The sequence below is a fragment of the Salmo salar genome, chromosome 12 (assembly GCF_965601325.2).
Source record: "Salmo salar chromosome 12, fSalSal1, whole genome shotgun sequence".
In the NCBI taxonomy this organism is placed as follows: domain Eukaryota; kingdom Metazoa; phylum Chordata; class Actinopteri; order Salmoniformes; family Salmonidae; genus Salmo; species Salmo salar.
Window position 1 is genome coordinate 24,219,152 of NC_138302.1, and position 22,406 is coordinate 24,241,557.

At 43.6% G+C, this 22,406-nt stretch overlaps 1 non-coding gene across 1 annotated transcript; it reads left to right on the forward strand.

The window, feature by feature from the left end:
* The first annotated feature begins 14,837 nt into the window (after window positions 1–14,837).
* Window positions 14,838–14,890, forward strand: LOC123725767 (U7 small nuclear RNA). The gene has a single exon (XR_006758281.1). It is a non-coding gene; the product is annotated as a U7 small nuclear RNA (small nuclear RNA).
* Window positions 14,891–22,406: the final 7,516 nt, after the last annotated feature.

Here is a 22,406-nt window from a genome sequence, read left to right on the forward strand (position 1 = left end):
ATCTGGAAGTGTAAATAAATTCAATGTTTATGTAGTGTTATAGACCAGCCTTATTCTAGAGATTGTCAGTAATGCTAGTAACATGCTCAGACCTGCTATGTGTTATCACCTGCCAAACCGCTCCAGGCATTGGCAACAGATTGAACCAGGTCTGTTGGAACAGAACAGAACGTGGCTACAGATTGAACCAGGTCTGTTGGAACAGAACAGAACGTGGCTACAGATCGAACCAGGTCTGTTGGAACAGAACAGAACGTGGCTACAGATCGAACCAGGTCTGTTGGAACAGAACAGAACGTGGCTACAGATCGAACCAGGTCTGTTGGAACAGAACAGAACGTGGCTACAGATCGAACCAGGTCTGTTGGAACAGAACAGAACGTGGCTACAGATTGAACCAGGTCTGTTGGAACAGAACAGAACGTGGCTACAGATTGAACCAGGTCTGTTAACACTGAGAGTGCCCGGCCAACCAGTGTAATGTAATGTCCCATGATTGGGATGTTTGGCTTAAAGCATGTACCATACACGTGTGTGTGGGTGCTTACATATATTGGATACAGGGCTGTGTGCATACCTTTGGAGAGGCAGGTGCTCAAAGACACTCATCCCACTGTCAGCAAGCTACCTAGCCTAAGCTACTGCTCACAGAGAGGGCAGTATATGGCCTATCAGCTGAGCAAAGCGAATGTAGCGGATGTAGGCTAACTCAGCTAACTAGTTAGTTAACTAACTGTTAGCTATGCTGTTGTAACTATTGAACTACTCTTTACCTGTGATTGGAGTTTGTTCTGCTGCTATCATCAGCGTTGTAGGCCTACTTGAGAAACAGTCTGATTGAACCCTTCCCTGACCGTGAGACGACATACAACTTAAAAAGTAACCAGTGTGCTACTACTCCTACTACCGCTAGGTGTCAGTAGATTCTGCTTGTGCAACAGCAGGAGGATGGGGGCAGAGGAGCGGGGGAAGGGGGAATTTTCCAACATTAGATAATGAGAAATTAGCTCAATTAATGGGAAATTCTTTACAGAACAGCAGAGAAAAGAGACAAAAGTTCAATCAACATGTATTAATACAAAAATGCTACCGATCTAAAAGAGCACTTTTCTCATAGAACCCTAAGAACCCTATCTGTGCACGTGCCTGCTTGGACAGACCAGCATGCCTAACCCTTTTCCCTAACCCCTAACCCCTAAACCTAACCCTAACTTTAACCCCTAAACCTAACCACTAACCCTAATTCTAACCTTAACTCTAAACCTAACCTAAGTGAGGACTGGCAAAATGTCCTCACTTCTCTGAATTTTTGGTTTACTATTCTTGTAAGGACTTTTGGTAATCACAAGTATACTAAAACATGTACAAACACACTGTACACACTGTACACACTGTACACACTGTACACACACACATTTACATTTACATTTACGTCATTTAGCAGACGCTCTTATCCAAATTGGTGCATTCACCTTATGATATCCAGTGGAACAACCACTTTACAATAGTACATCTCTATATTTTTTTTTTTTTGGGGGGGGGGGGGTGGGGTAGAATGATTACTTTATCCTATCCCAGGTATTCCTTAAAGAGGTGGGGTTTCAGGTGTCTCCGGAAGGTGGTGATTGACTCCGCTGTCCTGGTGTCGTGAGGGAGCTTGTTCCACCATTGGGGTGCAAGAGCAGCGAACAGTTTTGACTGGGCTGAGCGGGAACTGTGCTTCCGCAGAGGTAGGGAGGCGAGCAGGCCAGAGGTGGATGAATGCAGTGCCCTTGTTTGGGTGTAGGGCCTGATCAGAGCCTGAAGGTACGGCGGTGCCGTTCCCCTCACAGCTCCGTAGGCAAGCACCATGGTCTTGTAGCAGATGCAAGCTTCAATTGGAAGCCAGTGGAGTGTGCGGAGGAGCGGGGTGATGTGAGAGAACTTGGGAAGGTTGAACACCAGACGGGCTGCGGCGTTCTGGATGAGTTGTAGGGGTTTAATGGCACAGGCAGGGAGCCCAGCCAACAGCGAGTTGCAGTAATCCAGACGGGAGATGACAAGTGCCTGGATTAGGACCTGCACCGCTTCCTGTGTAAGGCAGGGTCGTACTCTGCGAATGTTGTAGAGCATGAACCTACAGGATCGGGTCACCGCCTTGATGTTAGCGGAGAACAACAGGGTGTTGTCCAGGGTCACGCCAAGGCTCTTAGCACTCTGGGAGGAGGACACAATGGAGTTGTCAACCGTGATGGCGAGATCATGGAACGGGCAGTCCTTCCCCGGGAGGAAGATCAGCTCCGTCTTGCCGAGGTTCAGCTTGAGGTGGTGATCCGTCATCCACACACACACACACACACACACACACACACACACACACACACACACACACACACACACACACACACACACACACACACACACACACACACACACACACACACAGAATCCATATAAGTCAGTCTCCCACACAAACTTGGGAGGTGAATGTAACACCTGAACGTTGATCCGCATATCATTCAAATGAGAGGTTCCACCAACTGTTTGTCGACGGTTGTATTATGGCTATCCTGCTATAATCCTGTTGGCTGTTCCAACATTCTACCTGTAGCGTACATAAACACACCTGGGTTCAAATAATATATGTATCCTTGCCTGAAGTACTAGATGGGCGGGGTTTGCACTTTTGCAAGTACTCCGTTGGTTCCATAGCGCCAGGCAATCTCAATCAACCACAGCTTAAGTATTTGTAAGAAAACGATTACTAATTGAACCCAGGTCTAGTACATATAACCAGGTGAGCCCAAGAGACAATGCCTTTCCCCTCCTCACAAACTACTGTTTGTTTATGGGATTAGCGTTAGCTGGGAGCTACCCTGATCACCCTCCCAGGGGGATTAAGTCTGGTTCCTTTGTGTGTGTGTGTGTGTGTGTGTGTGTGTGTGTGTGTGTGTGTGTGTGTGTGTGTGTGTGTGTGTGCATGCGTGCGTGCGTGTGTGTGTGCCCGTGTGTGGGTGTGTTCTCATGTGATTGTCTTCTCAGCGTGTGTGTGCACACGCTCATGTATGGACAGACGGGTCAAGTGCCTGCATTTCTCCTAGTCTGACAATGTCAGTTAAGGACGGCTCGTTGACACACTGACACATATGAGAGGATCGACAGAGTAAACATTTACCATAGGCTGAGCCAACATGAAAAAGGCCAGTCTGCTTGTCTTCAAGGAATAACAGAAAATGCAGCAAAGACTAGGTCTACATCCCAAAACAGCACCCTATATTTCTCTATATAGGGAATAGGGTGTCATTAGGGATGCACACTAAGTGTCCAAAAGGCTGTGAAGTATTTGCAGTTAATCGTGTTTAGTCCCAGGATCCTTAGCTCAGTGATGAGCTTTGAGGGCAATACGGTGTTGAACGCTGAGCTGTAATAAAATGAATAACATTCTCACGTAGGTGTTCCTTTTGTCCAGGTGGGTAAGGGCAGTGTGGAGTGCAATAGAGACTGCATTATCTGTGGATCTGTTTGGGCGGTATGCACATTGGAGTGGGTCTACTGTTTCTGGGATAATGGTGTTAATGTGAGCCATTACCAGCCTTTCAAAGCACTTCATGGTTACGGACGTGAGTGCACAGTTCTGTAGTCATTTAGGCAGGTTGCCTTAGTGTTCTTGGGCACAGAGACTATGGTGGTCTGCTTGAAACATGATGGTATTACAGACTCAATTAGGGACATGTTGAAAATGTCAGTGAAGACACCTGCCAGTTGGTCAGTTGGTAGTGCGTACGGCCCAGTACATCACTGGGGCCAAGCTTCCTGCCATCCAGGACCTCTATAACAGGCGGTGTCAGAGGAAGGCCCTAATAATTGTCAAAGACCTCAGCCACCCCAGTCAAAGAATATTCTCTCTACTACCGCATGGCAAGCGGTACCGGAGCGCCAAGTCTAGGACCAAAAGGCTTCTCAACAGTTTTTACCCCCAAGCCATAAGGCTCCTGAACAAGTATTCAAATGGCTACTCGGACTATTTGCATTGTTCCGCCCCCCTGTCTGTCATCTGTGCCCTTACCAACACACGGGAGAGAACACATAAAGTAGAACCTAACCTGAAGAATATACAGTCTCCCAGTCCTCACTTACACTAGGCGTTTCAAACTTATTCCGAGACCTTGGGGAAATGAAGACATCCCCCCCATTGCGATGCCATCACAAAAGACATGCATGAATAGAAGCATGGTGACTCAAGCTAGTTTGTGTCATTTTGTGGTTTGGCGATTTCTGTATTTGAGTCACATTTTAAATCTGGTTGCTTGCGTGAGTGTTTCCTCGCTATTGTGTGTATGTGTGTGTTTTCACGCTCAGACACCATGCACACACACACAAAAGGTGCAGTGAAATGGCTCATGCGTTTAAAAAAATATATATATATTTCACCTTTACTTAACCAGGTAGGCAAGTTGAGGACAAGTTCTCATTTACAATTGCGACCTGGCCAAGATAAAGCAAAGCAGTTCGACACATGCAACAACACAGAGTTACACATGGAGTAAAACAAACATACAGTCAATAATACAGTAGAAAAATAAGTCTATATACAATGTGAGCAAATGAGGTGAGATAAGGGAGGTAAAGGCAAAAAAAGCCATGGTGGCAAAGTAAATACAATATAGCAAGTAAAACACTGGAATGTTAGATTTGCAGTGGAAGAAAGTGCAAAGTAGAAATAGAAATAATGGGGTGCAAAGGAGCAAAATAAATAAATAAATAAATACAGTAGGGGAAGAGGTAGTTGTTTGGGATAAATTACAGATGGGCTATGTACAGGTGCAGTGATCTGTGAGCTGCTCTGACAGCTGGTGCTAAAGCTAGTGAGGGAGATAAGTGTTTCCAGTTTCAGAGATTTTTGTAGTTCATTGCAGTCATTGGCAGCAGAGAACTGGAAGGAGAGACGGCCAAAGGAGGAATTGGCTTTGGGGGTGACCAGAGAGATATACCTGCTGGAGCGCGTGCTACAGGTGAGTGCTGCTATGGTGACCAGTGAGCGGAGATAAGGGGGGACTTTACCTAGCAGGGTCTTGTAGATGACCTGGAGCCAGTGGGTTTGGCGACGAGTATGAAGCGAGGGCCAGCCAACGAGAGCGTACAGGTCGCAGTGGTGGGTAGTATATGGGGCTTTGGTGACAAAACGGATGGCACTGTGATAGACTGCATCCAGTTTATTGAGTAGGGTATTGGAGGCTATTTTGTAAATTACATTGCCAAAGTCGAGGATCGGTAGGATGGTCAGTTTTACGAGGGTATGTTTGGCAGCATGAGTGAAGGATGCTTTGTTGTGAAATAGGAAGCCAATTCTAGATTTAACTTTGGATTGGAGATGTTTGATATGAGTCTGGAAGGAGAGTTTACAGTCTAACCAGACACCTAGGTATTTGTAGTTGTCCACATATTCTAAGTCAGAACCGTCCAGACTAGTGATGCTGGACGGGCGGGCAGGTGCAGGCAGCGATCGGTTGAAGAGCATGCATTTAGTTTTACTTGTATTTAAGAGCAGTTGGAGGCCACGGAAGGAGAGTTGTATGGCATTGAAGCTCGTCTGGAGGGTTGTTAACACAGTGTCCAAAGAAGGGCCAGAAGTATACAGAATGGTGTCGTCTGCGTAGAGGTGGATCAGAGACTCACCAGCAGCAAGAGCGACATCATTGATGTATACAGAGAAAAGAGTTGGCCCAAGAATTGAACCCTGTGGCACCCCCATAGAGACTACCAGAGGCCCGGACAACAGGCCATCCAATTTGACACATTGAACTCTATCAGAGAAGTAGTTGGTGAACCAGGTGAGGCAATCATTTGAGAAACCAAGGCTATTGAGTCTGCCGATGAGGATGTGGTGATTGACAGAGTCGAAAGCCTTGGCCAGGTCAATGAATACGGCAGCACAGTATTGTTTCTTATCGATGGTGGTTACGATATCGTTTAGGACCTTGAGCGTGGCTGAGGTGCACCCATGACCAGCTCTGAAACCAGATTGCCTAGCGGAGAAGGTGCGGTGGGATTCGAAATCGTCGGTAATCTGTTTGTTGACTTGGCTTTTGAAGACCTTAGAAAGGCAGGGTAGGATAGATATAGGTCTGTAGCAGTTTGGGTCAAGAGTGTCCCCTCCTTTGAAGAGGGGGATGACAGCAGCTGCTTTCCAATCTTTTGTGTGTGTGTGTGTGTGTGTGTGTGTGTGTGTGTGTCCATGTTTACGTGCATGCTTGTGTGTGTCCCCATGTGTGTCTGTCTGCGTCATCACCACCAAAACACTCCAGTGCTGCTGTGGTGTGGGAGTGTGTCCTTATCAGGGGGTCATTACAGACTAATACCCTGTGATTGCCTGCCCTGTGAGTGAAAGCAGACAGAGGCCTTGAACATCATAGGGCCTCCATGGGATGATGGTGTCTGTCTCATGTGGGGCGGATGAGTGATCTAACAGACAGGCAGGGCTGGTGAGTGTTGGGCTGAGGAAATGCAGTCTCCTTTTCGGTTTCTCTCCCTCTCTTTTTCTCTCTCACTGTCAGTCTTCTCATCTTATTCACTAACTCTCATTTGGTTGTCCTCCTCTCCCTCTTTCTCTCCCTCTCTCTCCCTCCCTCCCATACCCATTTTCTCTTTCTCTCGTATTTCTTTTATACATCAACACTGTGAAGTCATGTACTAGTAAAATAAATTCTCCAGCCCTTTGGCCCACACACATACTAGGATGCCGATCCCTTTCAGCTGAACAAGCTTCTCTCTTCCCTCTGAGCTGGGATTTGGATGTAGCCATGGCCTTGGTAGCCCTGGCGTTGTGGGCAGTTATGAGGTGAAGGAGGTGATTATTCTCGGTTGACCACAGTATCTCCCCTACACGGAGGTCGCCATGACGATGATGAGATCCAGGAAGTGAGGTCATAGTGAGGTTTCTATGATTTCTCTGGACTGGCAGAGGTAAATGGCCAGACATTTCATCTCACTCACTAGTAGAAGTGCGTTTAAACTTTTTATGCCCTGATATTTAATGTCTATGTAGAGGGAGATGGTTGTCAAGAGGAGAACGTACGGTAACTGCTCACTCAAAAATCCTTAACTGTCATGGCATTTAATCCTTAACTCTCATGGCATTTAATCCCTAACTTTCATGACATTCAAGCCTTAACACTCATGGCATTTAATCCTTAACTCTCATGGCATTTAACCCTTAACTCTCATGGCATTTAATCCTTAACTCTATGGCATTTAATCCTTAACTCTCATGGCATTTAATCCTTAACTCTCATGGCATTTAATCCTTAACTCTCATGGCATTTAATCCTTAACTCTCATGGCATTTAATCCTTAACTCCCATGGAATTTAATCCTTAACTCTGATGGCATTTAATCCTTAACTCTCATGACATTTAATCCTTAACTCTATGGCATTTAATCCCTAACTTTCATGACATTCAAGCCTTAACACTCATGGCATTTAATCCTTAACTCTCATGGAATTTAACCCTTAACTCTGATGGCATTTAATCCTTATCTCTCATGACATTTAATCCTTAACTCTCATTTTATTGTTGGTCTTAAAGCAAAATAGCTATGTCCTATGTGTGAACCGGACCCACACTTGCTTGTCAGACCTATAAAACTATAAAACGTCAGGCCCATTTATTTCACTACTTCAGCTCTACATGTATAGAAACACAGCCTTATAGGCTCCAACCACCAGCTCTATAGCTACACAGCCTTATAGGCTCCAACCACCAGCTCTATAGCTACACAGCCTTATAGGCTCCAACCACCAGCTCTATAGCTACACAGCCTTATTGGCTCCAACCACCTGCTCTATAGCTACACAGACTTATAGGCTCCAACCACCAGCTCTATAGCTACTCTGCCTTATTGGCTCCAGCCACCAGCTCTATAGCTACACAGCCTTATAGGCTCCAACCACCAGCTCTATAGCTACACAGCCTTATAGGCTCCAACCACCAGCTCTATAGCTACACAGCCTTATAGGCTCCAACCACCAGCTCTATAGCTACACAGCCTTATTGGCTCCAACCACCTGCTCTATAGCTACACAGACTTATAGGCTCCAACCACCAGCTCTATAGCTACTCTGCCTTATTGGCTCCAGCCACCAGCTCTATAGCTACACAGCCTTATTGGCTCTAACCACCAGCTCTATAGCTACACAGCCTTATAGGCTCCAGCCACCAGCTCTATAGCTACACAGCCTTATTGGCTCCAACCACCAGCTCTATAGCTACACAGCCTTATAGGTTATAGCCACCAGCTCTATAGCTACACAGCCTTATTGGCTCCAACAACCAGCTCTATAGCTACACAGCCTTATAGGTTATAGCCACCAGCTCTATAGCTACATTGCCTTATTGGCTCCAACCACCAGCTCTATTGTTACACAGCCTTATAGTTTATAGCCACCAGCTCTATAGCTACACAGCCTTATTGGCTCCAACCACCAGCTCTATAGCTACACAGCCTTATAGGTTATAGCCACCAGCTCTATAGCTACACAGACTTATAGGCTCCAACCACCAGCTCTATAGCTACACAGCCTTATAGGCTCCAACCACCAGCTCTATAGCTACACAGCCTTATAGGTTATAGCCACCAGCTCTATAGCTACACAGACTTATAGGCTCCAACCACCAGCTCTATAGCTACACAGCCTACATCCACCAGGTGCCCATGTCTTTAGAGAGACAGAGTATTTCTGATTGGCCAACAGTCCTATGTTGTGTTTTGTTTCCTGTTTGGACCCCAGGAAGAGTAGCTTGGCAGCAGCTAATTGGGGATCCTAATAAAGTACTAAATACTAAATAAATACTATCCAGTATGCTTTATACAAAAACAAAATACCCAGGCACTCCCCATGTTTGGTAAATAAATTAAAAAGCCTTTTGGACTATCAGAATCCAGTCCCCCTCTTCACCACTCACCAGGTTATCATTCCTTCAGGCTATTGGCTTGTCACCCCCCCCCCCCCAATTCCCGCCCTGCCCCTCCACGCGCACACACTTAAATCCTTACTCACTGATAAGGCCTAACAACAGACCCCAGACCAGGTCACTAAAGATAAGAGTGCATTCCTTCCTCAACTGTTACCATCTGAGTGTTTTTCCATGTCTGTCTCTCTCTCTCTCTCTCTCTCTCTCTCTCTCTCTCTCTCTCTCTCTCTCTCTCTCTCTCTCTCTCTCTCTCTCTCTCTCTCTCTCTCTCTCTCTCTCTCTCTCTCTCTCTCTCTCTCTCTCTCTCTCTCTCTCTCTCTCTCTCTCTCTCTCTCTCTCTCTCCTTCCAGGTTCCAATGGAAGCCCACATCGTTGTGCGTGATGTTTACTCTTTACGTATTGGATCTCTCACTAGTTTCGTTTGGAGTTAGGTTACATGAACATGACCTGAGACCGCCATTATGTCGTTTCGTTTGGAGTTAGGTTACATGAACATGACCTGAGACCGCCATTATGTCGTTTCGTTTGGAGTTAGGTTACATGAACATGACCTGAGACCGCCATTATGTCGTTTCGTTTGGAGTTAGGTTACATGAACATGACCTGAGACCGCCATTATGTCGTTTCGTTTGGAGTTAGGTTACATGAACATGACCTGAGACCGCCATTATGTCGTTTCGTTTGGAGTTAGGTTACATGAACATGACCTGAGACTGTCATTACGTCGTTTCGTTTGGAGTTAGGTTACATGAACATGACCTGAGACTGTCATTATGTCGTTTCGTTTGGAGTTAGGTTACATGAACATGACCTGAGACTGTCATTACGTCGTTTCGTTTGGAGTTAGGTTACATGAACATGACCTGAGACTGTCATTACGTCGTTTCGTTTGGAGTTAGGTTACATGAACATGACCTGAGACTGTCATTACGTCGTTTCGTTTGGAGTTAGGTTACATGAACATGACCTGAGACTGTCATTATGTCGTTTCGTTTGGAGTTAGGTTACATGAACATGACCTGAGACTGTCATTACGTCGTTTCGTTTGGAGTTAGGTTACATGAACATGACCTGAGACTGTCATTACGTCGTTTCGTTTGGAGTTAGGTTACATGAACATGACCTGAGACTGTCATTACGTCGTTTCGTTTGGAGTTAGGTTACATGAACATGACCTGAGACTGTCATTATGTCGTTTCGTTTGGAGTTAGGTTACATGAACATGACCTGAGACTGTCATTACGTCGTTTTGTTTGGAGTTAGGTTACATGAACATGACCTGAGACTGTCATTAGGTTGTTTGTTTGGATTTTCCACCCCACTTGCAGAAGTTTGGAGTTCCACATGAGCCTCGGTTTATGAGGTTCAATTTCATTTGAAGTGGCTGCAGAGAAAGCACAGTGGCTTTTCGCAGGATGAGTTAAAGTAACTGTCAAGTGTTTCCAGATTTCTATAAAATATGACCTATAATTAATTATAGTATAAGTTAAATAGTTTCCCTTCCAATTTTGTTGAATTAAGTATGTTAAAAACATATTTTCTGTGTTGGAATGGTATATCATGTAACATGGGTCATATAAAGGAGACCAAGGCGCGGCGTGTAGAGTGCTCATATTTACTTTAATGATAACACTGGAAACAAAAACAACAAAACGACAACCAACAGTTCCATCAGGTAACACATACAAAACGGAAAACAACTACCCACACCCACACATGAAAAACAGGCTGCCTAAGTATGGCCTCCAATCAGAGACAACAATAGACAGCTGCCTCTGATTGGAAACCATACCTGGCCAAACATAGAAAACAAAAACATAGAATTAGAAATCTAGAAAACCCACATAGAAACAGAAAACCAAAACCACCCAAAACACCCCCCTGTCACGCCCTGACCACTCTACTATGGAAAATGACCTCTTACAAGGGTCAGGATGTGACATATCAGCCATAAAAAACATGAATGCGAGTAGACTGCTGATTGGCCAGCTCCTTCTCCTCAGGAGGATGACACCGTCCACTATGAGGGAATTACAAGCATTTTTTAAACGGTCTGTTTGAGATACAAGTTTGGGGTGTTTTTTATAGAATTTTTTCTCCAATTTATGCTTTAGCCACAAATATGAGTAAAGGATGAGTCAGCAACATTATTTGGGTATGAGTTAACAGAATATTAACTTTTAATAGTGAGATTTTCACTAGACAGTTACTTTAAGAAATTAGTTCAGAGAAAGTGGGTGGGTGCGGTAAGTGTCTTGTCTTCCACTACTGATATTGGTAGAGTGGTTTTGTGTGGATAGCAGGAAAGAATCCGCAAGCAGTGAGTCATCACAATTAGGCCTAAACCTAATTCTCCAGAGAAAATGGCCCCTACTGGCTCAATTACAGAGATAACAAGGATATTACACCCTGGACAGAAAGAGAAAGAATCAGCTGGGACACCTTTAAAGTCCTTATCCATTCTCCTTTTCACCTCATTTAACACCAGATTTACTACTTGATTTAAGGTCTTACTCACATTGGCTACGGAGAGCATGTTCACACAGTCGTCCAGAACAGCTGGTGTTCTCACGCATGGTTCAGTGTTGCTTCAGGGTTGGGGTGTAGGGTTTGAGCATAGCCTGAAGGTAGGGAGGGGAAGTTTCCTTGCTGCTCTGTAGGCAAGCACCATAGTCTTGTTGTGGGTGCCACCTTCGACTGGAAACCGATGGAGTGTACGGATGAGCGGGGTGACATGGGAGAACTTGGGAAAGTCTGGATTTAGTTTGGATGTAGTCAGCCCTGGCAGACCACAGTCTTAATGAGAAGCAGACCAGGGCCCTGTTGGGGTTTTGTGTGTGCTACATTACACCCCTCTCGGCTTCACTGGACTGTGTAACACATCATAGAGACAGACAGACAGGCCTCCACAGGGCACGCTGCGACTGTGTTCACCTCAGGCCCCCTCCTGTGGACACATCTCATTAAATCTCACTCAATCCCCAAGATTGACGCCTGATGAGTCGCTCACTCCTCCCAGTTGCCAGATTTCACACTCATCCCCTATGGGACCTGTGTGGGTGTCAGTCGAAGACTTCCGACACAGTGAGCCCCATTGGACGCCGTTTCAATGACACATGGTGGTAATCAAAATAAATGAGAGGACGACACAATAAAACACCACACCACACAGCTGTGCAGGCCTGATCCCCTGTGGATCTCAACTCTTGAGGATTGTGTTGCTTGAGAGTAATTCCTGGTATTTTCTCTTTCTAATGCCCCATGGAATTCCATCTCTCTTTACCCCTTTTAGTTGAAAAGAAACTAGAAAGCAGCAAGAATGTAAATGAAAGCCAGACTCAGACCTAGAATGCATCCCAAATGGCACCCTATTCCCTATATATATAATGCACTACTTTTGACCAGAGCCCCATGCGCCCTGGTCAAAAGAAGTGCACTATAAAGGGAATAGGCTGCCACTTGGTGCTCAAGCTCAGTGTTTGTCCTCTCCTGTATCCTGAGCTAATTTGTTGAACATGCAACCAAGAAGACTGATAAGGTGAAAGGCTGAACTAGCAGAAAGCCAAGACATGCTACAGCCTGAAACTCTCCTTTCGCCCCAGTCTCTTTTGTTTAGGAAGTAGAAGTGCTTTATATGCTGTAGTTCCAGATGGATGGGCAATATGTATGGCCGAGCACAACCCCAGACACGCAAATGGAGGCTAGCTAAAACGTTAGCGTGACTGGAAATGATTTGAAGTGAATTCTGAGTTGCTCTCACTTCCTTTTTTCCCTTTCAAGTACTTTCTTAAAAGCATGTTCCTTCCAATTCCAATATCCATAAAAAAGGGGGGATTTGAGCGAAGGCAAATTAGCTCCTCGCATCCGTTACAACGCTGACTCCATTCCTTCCTATTGGTGGTCTGGTGTCGTCGTGATATTCTTGTCATGTTCCCAATAGAGTGAGAGTGTGAGAGCATGGGCAGACCTGGGTTCAAATAGTATTTAACAGTATTTCAAGTACTTTAGCTGTACTTGAGTGTGAGACTCTGGCAGGCTGCAGCGAGCAGGGCTCTGGAGCTTTTCTCTAGCACGCCAGGGTCATTAGCTGAGGTTTGGATGGCTCTTCAAAAAATATGACAGATATCAAAAAGAATGATGATGATGATGTACCATGAACCTCAAACTTTGGTTTATTACTCAACAAACCGACCAACCCTCAAAAAACCATTAACTCTCCTGGCATTTGATAGAAATGCCCATGGCAGAACATGAGTGGTTTCTTCAACAATTGGATTCTCTGTAGAACCCCATAAACACTATTCTACTGTACTTGTGAGGGAGGTTTGTGGGATGTTTTGAGCATGTCTAGTAAAATGTAAAACAACAATGCGAGAGCTAATTCAAAGTTTATGCAGCAGAACATTTCAGACTTGGGAGAATCAATAAGAAAGATGGGAGCAAAACAAATAAAGATGGTTCTTCAACAAGAGTTACTATGAAAAAAAAAGAGGGTTCTTCTATGACAAGAGTTACTACAACATGTGTCCTTGATTTGAAGCGAGTCAACACTCTTGGAACTCGTTCAACTGATGGCGTATGTGTGTTATCTATAAATTATTTAGTCTCCTCTTTCATTCAGTACTCTGCTGGATTGTTACATTTTACCAGAATATCTTTTTTTAAAGCAGCAGGGAATATTTCAACCTCTCTGCACGTCTGTAATATGTCACATCGTCCTGGGAATGCCTAGCAACCAGGTGTCAACAGTTCAATGAGTGGACAAAAATAGAAACAAGCTAGAAGGAACTGTTAAGATGTGTAGAAAAGAGAAGTTAAGAAGATCAATTAAAAACAAGCAACCCAAATAGAGTCTCCACACAAACAAGCTTCATGCTCACAATAAATTCAGTCATAACTTTAGTTGTGTAAGACATCATTTATAGCCCATTTGATAATGAGAAGGAAATACATGACATAACCTATACTTAGCATGCACTGTTATGATTGAGTTGAATATGGTCCTATCTCAGACTGTCACCCATAGAGATCTATAATAATCTCTATGGCATTTTACATTTTACATTTTAGTCATTTTAGCAGACGCTCTTATCCAGAGCGACTTACAGTAGTGAATGCATACATTTCATTTCATTTCATGCATTTAATTATTTAAAAAATAAAAAAATTGTACTGGCCCCCCGTGGGAATCAAACCCACAACCCTGGCGTTGCACACACCATGCTGGCGTTGCAAACACCATGCTCTACCAACTGAGCCACAGGGAAGGCATGGCCCCACATGAAAACAATTATGTTCACTATAGAATACTACAGTACTTACGATACAATTCTATAGTAAACTGTAGCATACTGTAGCTACTGTACTACACACTGTAGTATCCCTCGATCATGTGTAGTACTTACTATAGAATGTGGTAGTAGCCCATGTGGCTTAGTAGGTATAGCATGACACTTTCAACACCAGGGTTCTGGGTTCAATGTCCATGGGGGACCAGTATGAAAAAGTATAACATGTATGCAGTCACTAGCGTAAGTCGCTCTGGATAAGAGCATCTTCTGAAATGTAAAAGTAGAATACTATAATAAATACTACAGTATAACCCCCCCAACAAAAGAAAACACTGCAGTAAATGCAATAGTAATCTTCATAAAAACACCACAGTCTGCAAAAAACATATCATTTAACTGTAGAAAATACTACAGTATTTAATTTGCATATACCCTGTCCATTCCCCTCTCCCCCATAGCCCAATTTATGCCACCCATAAGTGAAAAACGTATATGCCAAGTATAGACCATGTTGTGTTCCATACAGGTTATCAAAAAGTGCAGAAGCTCCTCTGAAGTATCCATTCAGACCCCAGTCCTACCTAGAGGTTATGGAAAATGTGCTCTTTGAGTATTTATCCAGTAGGTTTCCTCAAGGAGAAAGCCTCCACGTCTATTTCAAAGATAATAAAAACAAAACACTATAGTAAATAATACAGTACTGTCCGCAAAAACACTGAAGTAAATACTACAGAATATTACAATCTGCAAAAACACTACATGAATGATAATAGTATATACCACATTTATTTTACTACATTAGTTATACTATAGTTAACTGTAAACTAACTACGGTATACTAGATTAAATACTACAGGACTAAAGTCTGAAAAAAACCGACAGTGAATATTACAGTAAAGTCTGCAAAAACACTACAGTGAATATTACAGTAAAGTCTGCAACAAACACTACAGTGAATACTATAGTATTTACACCAATGTATACAATAATGTTTTTTCATGTGGGGAAGCGACACGACTATCACTGTTCATGAAGTTCACAGAGTGGCAGTAGGAGATATTTAATGTGTCATCATCCAGCAGGTTCTGGAAGCCATTCAACTGGTCCATGCTGGGTTGGGCCGGGCTGAGCCGGGGGAAACGTGAGCCCAACAATGAACTGTAATGTCTTCCTTGGGTTCCTCAACGTCAAGTCTCTCTCTCTGTGTCAGGATATGTAATGTAGCCCCCAAACCACATCTCCATCTCTGAGCGGTGTCTGGGTTTGGGGGGGTTCTGTGTGTGTGTATTTGTGTAGGCATGTGTGCCCCGTGTGCATATGTGCGTGTGTGTGTGTGTGTGTGTGTATCTGCCTTTTCAACTGTTCCACTGCTAGCAATTAGCCTCTCAGGTCACAAGCACTACCATCTGGGTCCTGTTTCTGTTTCCTCTTGCTAGCGAGGAGTGCCGACTGGACTCAACTCGAAGCAGACTTTATTCAATGGGGTATCATGTCTACATCAACATAGTGCTGCATAGCATACCGGCAGATAGAAAACAGCTGCTGTCGTCTAGGATACTAAATTGCCCGCAGTGAAAAGTGAAAGCCAGGGAGGTGTGTTGAACGTATGTGGTTGGACAGCCTGACTGCTCAGTACTCAACATGGTCCACAACGGATTCCTCTTCTGTCCGCAGGGACTGAAACACTGTACCATAATCACACACCACACTCATTTAAATGGTCTCACGTAAACACACATTCTGCAGTGCACCCCAAAATCCTATACCGTATACAATGATTTTGTATATAGTATCATGATATGATGATCATATTCATGAGTATATCCACACGTGACTGAGCACACGTACACACACTCACACACACACAGGTCAAAAATGATCTCCCCAACCCTGGTTTGACTCCTCATTTTTCAGACGGTCCCTCTCTCTGCTCCCATTGTCTACACGATCACAAATAGAACCAGAGACCATACTATTTTTACAATCTTTTCTGGAAAGAAAATAAGTAACCCTAACCTCAGGTATATATCAGGCGGTTTCTCTCTTTCATGTTCAGATTACTTGGAGAGGCATTGCAATCAAACAATGCAATTGAAGCCTAATTGTTGTTAGTTTAAAATTTAAATAACAACAAATGTAAACTGTAAAAGTGTATATTGACCCCCGAAAAATATATTTAGCTTATTTGTTTTACCATCTGCTAACCACATTAGCTTATCCAAACAGACTGGCATCCAGGTCACTTCAGTAAACTGCTCAGTAGTCATTACAGTTCTGCACATCTAAATGCATGCTCTTCAACTGATCGCCGCCCACACCTGCCCGCCCGCCCAGCATCACTACTCTGGACAGGTCTGACTTAGAATATGTGGACAACTACAAATACCTAGGTGTCTGGTTAGACTGTAAACTCTCCTTCCAGACTCACATCAAGCATCTCCAATCCAAAACTAAATCTAGAATCAGCTTCCTATTTCGCAACAAAGCATCCTTCACTCATGCTGCCAAACATACCCTCGTAAAACTGACTATCCTACTGATCCTTGACTTCGACGATGTCATTTACAAAATAGCTCCAACACTCTACTCCGCAAATTGGATGCAGTCTATCACAGTGCCATCCGTTTTGTCACCAAAGCCCCATATACTACCCACCATTGCGACCTGTATGCTCTCGTTGGCTGACCCTCGCTTCATATTCTTCGCCAAACCCACTGGCTCCAGGTCATCTATAAGTCTTTGCTAGGTAAAGCCACGCCTTGTCTCAGCTCACTGGTCACCATAGCAGCACCCACTCGTAGCACGCGCTCCAGCAGGTATATTTCACTGGTCACCCCCAAAGCCAATTCCTCCTACGGTCGCCTTTCCTTCCAGTTCTCTGCTGCCAATGACTGGAACGAACTGCAAAAATCACTGAAGCTGGAGACTCATATCTCCCTCACTATCTTTAAGCACCAGCTGTCAGAGCAGCTCATAGATCACTGCACCTATACATAGCCCATCTGTAATTAGTCCATCCAACTACCTCATCCCCATACTGTTATCTATTTTATTTATTTTGCTCCTTTGCACCCCAGTATCTCTACTTGTACAATCATCTTCTGCACATCTATCACTCCAGTGTTTAATTGCTATATTGTAATTATTTTGCCGCTATGGCCTATTTATTGCCTTACCTCCGTTATCCTACCTCATTTGCACACACTGTATATTGACTTTTTCTATTGTATTATTGACTGTATGCTTGTTTATTCCATGTGTAACTCTGTGTTGTTGTTTGTGCTGCACTGCTTTGCTTTATCTTGGCCAGGTCGCAGTTGTAAATGAGAACTTGTTCTCAACTAGCCTACCTGGTTAAATAAAGGTGAAATAAATACAGTTCTGCGTACTTCTATGTCAATCCCAATCAGTGTTTTGGGACTGAGGAGATCACCAGGTCAGTGGGAGTCTCAGCCATCATCCCAACTACTTGTTGTAGTATTTTGTTTGGGATGTTTCAGTAGAAAGGGGTTATTTTTGTTTTCCTGTGACTGATGGTCCTTGTTGTTTACAGAAGCACAATTATACGAGCAACTGAGCGGCCATATTGGTCCCCAATGGCCTCTCAATAACAACCCTATGGAAGTCAAAGGGGGGCTAACTAGCTAGTGAGCTAGCTGTTAACTGTGTTACTGTTCAACAACACAGGAGACCCAAGGCTCCTAGTCTGACAGGTTTTCCATGTTAGAGAGCAGGAATGAAAAGAGACAGAGGCATTTTTTAGTTGAGGGAGAACTTGGAAAATGAGGCGATGCCGGGATGTCGGATTTCACGAGCTTTCTAGTGAGCCTCTGACATTCTCATTTACGTTCCCATTGGGATGTGTCATTAGGGACCTTTCCCCTCCCCTTCCAGTTTAGGTATGCACAGCTCTGCCAATAGAAATGTGGACTGAAGAGGAGAGAAAGAGAAACAGAGAGACAGAGACAGAGACAGAGACAGAGAGAGAGAGAGAGAGAGAGAGAGAGAGAGAGAGAGAGAGAGAGAGGGACGGACGGACGGACGGACGGACAAAGAAAAAAAGAGAGACAGATGGAAAGACAGTGAAAAGACAAAAGGTAGCCAGCTGGAAAATGAAAACACTCACTCACCATGGTAACCTATGCACACGTTGTGCCATTTCCTTTTCAATGATAATACATTTGTTTGATTGCACCTTGACTCACATTGGTTGAGTGCCCTCCATTTCTTTCCATTATCAATAGGCTATTTCTTTACAGACACTGAGTAAACTATAGTCTAATAATATTTTATTTTATTGACTTGTCATGTCCTGACCATGGTAAGCTGTTATTTTCTATGGTAGAGTAGGTCAGGGTGTGACGGGGGTTTATTCTATGTGTTCTATTTCTATGTTCTTAGGTTCTAGTTTTTGTATTTCTATGTTGGTTTGTTTGGGATGATCTCCAATTAGAGGCAGCTGGTCCTCGTTGTCTCTAATTGGAGATCATACTTAAGTAGGGGTTTTACTTCCTTGGTTTTATGGGTGAATATTTTTGAGTAGTGTTTGTTTTTCCTCTGCGTCACGGTTTGTTTTGTCATTTCAGTTATTTGATGTATTGCATAGTTTCACAGAGTAAATAAAATGTGGAACTACACACACGCTGCACCTTGGTCCTCTCCTTTTGACAGCCGTGACATTACTTGGAAAGACAGGATTCTCCTCCCACCTTTATTTAACTAGGCAAGTCAGTTAAGAACAAATTGTTATATACAATGACGGCCTACCAAAAGGCCTCCTGCGGAGACGGGGACTGGGATTAAATAAAAAAAGCTCTTACAATATTCGAGCCTACTCAACTTAGCCTACTGTTCTGCCTTGGTGGTGCACATATAGCCTGTTTTAGAGAAATGTCATCATTGAATATTATAAGAGCTTTCATTGTCTGCTTATATGCCCCCTTTACGAACTCCAAAAATCTCAAACTCGAAACACTTATCTCCCTCACTGGCTTTAAGCACCAGCTGTCAGAGCAGCTCATAGATCACTGCACCTGTACATAGCCCATCTATAATTTAGCCTAAACAACTACCTCTTCCCCATACTGTATTTTATTGATTTTGCTCCTTTGCACCCCATTATTTCTACTTTGCACTTTCTTCCACTACAAATCTACCATTCCAGTGTTTTACTTGCTATATTGAATTTACTTTGCCACTGTGGCCTTTTTTGCCTTTACCTCCCTTATCTCACCTCATTTGCTCACAGTGTATATAGACTTATTTTTCTACTGTATTATCGACTAAGTTTGTTTTACTCCATGTGTAACTCTGTGTTGTATGTGTCGAACTGCTTTGCTTTTTCTTGGCCAGGTCGCAATTGTAAATGAGAACTTGTTCTCAACTTGCCTACCTGGTTAAATAAAGGTGAAATAAAATAAATACATTTATTTATCCTACGGTTCTGACTTGGTGTACAGGGAGAATACTGTAAGAACGGCCCATGTTCTGAATTCTGTCGCTGTACATTTCAAAAGTCAGCCATATCAGCTATGTTTTTGCGGAGAAATGGCAAAAACATTTTTGCTCACAATCGCTGTCATTTAAAAAGTAAAATCACTGGGAAACAGTAGCAATGCGTGGGTAAAATGACTGGGGAACAGTTGCAGTGCGTGGGTAAAATCACTGGGGAACAGTAGCAGTGCGTGGGTAAAATCACTGGGGAACAGTAGTAGTGCGTGGGTAAAATCACTGGGGAACAGTAGCAGTGCGTGGGTAAAATCACTGGGGAACAGTAGCAGTGTGTGTGTAAAATCACTGGGGAAGCCAATCCAGGGGAAAAAAGCCTTATGTGTTAATTGCGTTGTTTGCTCTATAACCTGTTAGTTCATATGCCTTGTGACTGTGATATATAGGCCTAAGGCCGAGACAATATGAAGACACAGAATAAATTCAACCACACCTTTGTTTCACCACAAAACCGGAGAACAACATGTGTCAGCTTTTTTTTTGGTATGCCAGGACCATTTCCAGCTGAGCTCACTCAGTTTAGCTCAACACTGATGGGCTATTATAGGAAAAAAAATATCAAGGGAGGCCAAATGCTCGCTGACTTCACTTGCATTCAATGCTACGGCCAGCAACAATGTCATACTCTTTTTGACCACAGGATCAGACAGATGGGCTATACATAGGCTACTGAGACACAGGGGGCGCTGTTTCCTTCGCTCCGATGCTTTCTCCAGTGAGATACATTTAGCCTCTTGTGAATTGAAGGACGTTAATGAAACACAGGGAGACGAAAGATACATTATTTTGTTTCTTGGTAAATGTTTTGGGAAACCTGGCTTCCCTTGGCATCCACTAATACACGTCTATCCACTTCATTAGGGAGCAGGCATAGGGTCTTACCTTCATCATGATACTGATAGAAAATAATAGCAATCCTATTAAAAAATGTATTATTTCACAACCTCCATGAGGTTTTGGAGTAGCGATCTGGCAAAATAATAGGCCTAAACTTGATTTAGGCTACATTGTGGCATGCTAAATGGTTCTAATTGGTCATAGATGATCAAGCAAATAGATGAGCTATACCACCTCCACTTATTTGCCCAGCCAGAAACCATTTAACCAAATAGCCTATACAGATGAAGATTAGGTGAAACAAAATGACATTGATTGATTATCAGAGAAGTCAGTGAAGTCAGGTCCTGAGGTCTAGGCTACTAAGTGGCTGCGAGTAAAGTAACCCAATTGCTAAACTACATAACGTGGCAAAATATTCTAATAAATGAGCAAACTAGACAAGATGATCATTAACTAACATTTTCCCGGCCTAATTGTATCCTAGCCAATATCCAAACGGAGATTCACTGAAAACAAAAATCCAACATTTATTGATTTATCAAGACTAGTCCCCAAGCTTGTCTCAAAGCAGCACGATGGCGATGTCCCGATGAAAATGGGGCTGAAATGACCATCTAGTTGACCACACGCAGGTCCTATTGCATCAAAAGAGTTGTATGACTTTTGGAGTTTCAGTCAGCAACAATTTCATACAATTGCATTAGCCTACTTTATTCCAATATTTTCGTCACAAAGTAATTCATTCTTTGTGGATCCATCCACTTGTGGTTTAGAAAACAGTGCATGCTCAGTGGTGGGCTATGCTAAGAGATGGACGAAGTGACTTCCCTCGCAACGTTTAGAACTGCCAGGAGGACCATGAAGAGTTAAACAGGGAAGTGTGTGCAATGTCGCCTCAGCATTATGGCTACGTTTCATATCAGTAGTAGGCAGAACTTTACCGACATGTTAATGCATTAGACTACTAGGTCGTTTGGCGGAAATAAAAGCGTTGGCTTTACTACAGGCAATGCCTTTCACATATAATGAAAAGGCGGTGGTATGGTAACGTTGGCTGGAAAATGTCAGTATGAAAGGGATAGTCTATAATGGATCCATGGACGAGCCAGGAATACTTCAGTATGCAGAGACAGATCCTTCTCTAATTCATGAGTGTTTAGACGAGAGAGAAGAGAGCCCTCAATAACCCCTCACTGGCCACTCCTGAACCCCTCTTTCTCTCTTTCCTTCCGCTGTTCCCACACTGACTGTGTGTGTGTGTCTTGGTTCCGCAGTGTGTTTGTGTCCGGAGTAGAGAAGAGATGTGTACACTCACACATCTGTGCTAATGTTTAGTGGAAACTGTAAGGTCCTGATTCCATGTCGGATTGAGATAATTGCTCTTGGTTTGACCCTGGGAAGCCAGCTAGCATTATGCATCAGCTGCAGCCTATCTTCAACTAGCCCTATAGTGTATAATAGCATAACATGGAAACAAGCTAGCATTATGCATCAGCTGCAGCCTACCTTCAACTAGTCCTATAGTGTATAATAGCATAGAATGTATCTTGCACTAGGATTAGCAGCACAGGTCATTCATTGTGACAGCATAACATGTTGACATTCCAAATCAGAAACACTGTACAGCTGTACACTAAGGGTGTGTGCCCCAAAGACACCCTATTCACTATGTAGTGCACTACTTTTGACCAAGGCCCATTGGATAATATATCTGGGATAGGGTGTCATTTCAGATGCACACTAACAGTTCCACTCATAGTGCTTCCTCTGAAAACAAGTCATCCACACACAGGATTGCCCGTCGTACATCGATTTT